Raw genomic sequence first — 2,663 nt, forward strand, 5'->3', positions numbered from 1 at the left:
CAGCCCCCACACAAATCCCACATGTGTTATGTAATACACAGTGAAACCATTTAGAAAACATCCATGCTGTGATTTCCAACCACATCCTTCAACTGGAGGCAACATGCCCAGGATTTGCTTTGACTCAACAGTAAGTCAACTCAGTACTGTACCAGTAAAGAATACATGTTCAGTCTTTGAGCAGAAAGACTTCTCAGAAAGTCTAGTTTCTTAGTAATGGGGAAAAATTAAGAAAAACATTAAATAGTCTTAATAAAGTATTAACTATCCTTCTAATTCTCCCACAGTGTTTCTGTGTCAAGTTCTGTTTTGAAAAAGACAAAAAACATTTAAATAATGTGTCTTGTTTTAGAAAATAATGTTTTTAATTTAATACTGTGTATGGATAATATATGCAAATATATTATACCTACTAGGAACTTGTTTTAGGAAAATTTTAGTAGATAGTGGAAAATAAATTGTGGGGAGAGGAACAACAATCACTATAGAAAAGAAACAGCATTTCTTGCAATTTCTAAAAGTTGAAAAATCTAATTAAACAATTAGCATGATGCCATAAGTTTTATTGGAAACAATTCCTATGTGACTATATTCTGTATTTTTCTTTATTCTTGAAGTTTATATTATCTAGCGTGCTATCTACTAAAGAACAATAACAACAATAAAGGCATTCCTGAATAATTTATACACGTAGCATTACTGTATTAGTATTCACTATAAAACATATATAGAAATTGTAAAATATTTCCTGTCTTTTTTAGATACCTCTTCTGAGTAGGAACATTGATATTAGGGTTAGAGCTTTGCTTATACATTTGTTTATACAAAAGGGCTTTTAATCCTCACAAAGCTATTAACTGCAAGAAATCATAGAAGCCCCTTGAATTGAAAAATTGGATGAGCTAAATATATTTACCACTCAATTTGTCTACTAAACAGCCTTCCATTGTATCTATTTAAAGGGTCAAGTGTTGCCTGACATTTCCTGCAAGAAAACTGACCTCAGGCCTGGGCAGGAAGCCTAGGACACACCGATGGGGCACATGGCACTGTGAGAAGCAAGGTAAGTGTGGAACAGCTGTGTTGGTTCCTCCTGCTCGCCACTCACAAAGTTTGCATGCTAGAATTTGTATAATACCTCAAAAGATTTCGTATTTTAGATTAGTTAATTGTGCTCATCCTCTGCTGATTATTTCTCCAGACCTTTTCTTTTTTTTTTTTTTTTTTTTTTTGGTGTCCTTTTGAGGCATTCATTAAGTAAAAGAGGTTATGCCATGGACTACAAGGAACGCTGTCCAAGTGTGAGCCTTCCCAGCTCTGATGAACACAGAGAAAAAAAGAAGAGGTTTACCGTTTGTAAGGTTCTAGTCTCTGTGGGCAGGAGTGAATGGTTTGTGTTCAGGAAAGTCTTCTTTGGCACTAAGCCGATTCTGCCTGTCTTTTTCTAGGAGTTTAAGAATAAAGATAGTTCTCAATAGAAAAGAGAAAAAACATTATGGCTGAACATAACATGCTCTTGAAAAATATGAAGCATCTATTTTTGGTTGGATTGCATTATTCTTTCCAAACAACTAAAAGGCTTTATTTTGTTTCAGATCTTGTTAATGGAGGGGAGCTGTTTTTTCACTAACAAAGAGAATGGTCCTTTCCTGAACACAGAGCGAGGTTTTATGCTGCTGAAATTGCCAGTGCATTGGGTTACTTGCACTCTATCAAAATAATGTTCAGAGACTTGAAACCAGAAAACATTCTTTTGGATTCAATGGGACATGTTAACTTAACAGATTTTGGGCTTTGCAAAGAAGGAATTTCTATTTCTGATACCACCACAACCTTTTGTGAAACACCAAACTATCTTGCACCTGAAGTAATCAGAAAACAGTCCTACAACATTGTAAATTGGTGGTGCCTCAGTGCTGTACTATATGAAATTCTGTATGGTCCATCCTGGTCCATCTTTTTCTTAAACTCCTAGAAAAAGACAGGCAGAATCGGCTTAGTGCCAAAGAAGACTTTCTTGAAATTCAGAATCATCCGTTTATGAATCACTCAGTTGGACTGACCTTGTACAAAAGAAGATTTCACCACCTTTTCATCCTAATCTGGCTGGACCAGATGATACCAGGAACTTTGACACAGTATTTACAGAAGAAACAGTTCTGTTCTCTGTGTGTCTTCTGACTATTCCATAGTGAACACCAGTGTACTTGAGGCAGACAATGCATTTGTTGGTTTCTTTCATGCTATTCCTTCAGAAGACTTATTTTTGTGAAGTTTTCCATTTGGAAGCTGTGCAGAAAATACAAGCCTACAGACAGGACTGGAATGGCTCTGTTTATGTGAATATATTCAAATATGTTTAACAATGCCTCATTTTTACATGTAATGTTGAAAACTATGAAAAACGTATTTTCTGCTGTATGCAAGTAGATAGGGCAATTCAAGTAGTTAAGTTTTAATTAAAATTCATATTCTTTTTTATTAAACTTATTTTTTTTTTCATTTTTCTTTTATTATTCATATGTGCATACAAGGCTTGGTTCATTTCTCCCCCCTGCCCCCACCCCCTCCCTTACCACCCACTCCACCTCCTCCCCTCCCCCCCTCAATACCCAGCAGAAACTATTTTGCCCTTATCTCTAATTTTGTTGTAGAGAGAGTAT

The 2,663-nt window shown here is 35.6% G+C and overlaps 1 pseudogene; it reads left to right on the top strand.

Annotated features, from left to right (window-relative positions):
• Positions 1 to 1,274: 1,274 nt before the first annotated feature.
• Positions 1,275 to 2,272, top strand: LOC109681127 (serine/threonine-protein kinase Sgk3 pseudogene; annotated as a pseudogene).
• The last annotated feature ends 391 nt before the right edge of the window (positions 2,273 to 2,663 follow it).

The sequence above is a fragment of the Castor canadensis genome, chromosome 6, assembly GCF_047511655.1.
Source record: "Castor canadensis chromosome 6, mCasCan1.hap1v2, whole genome shotgun sequence".
NCBI lineage: Eukaryota > Metazoa > Chordata > Mammalia > Rodentia > Castoridae > Castor > Castor canadensis.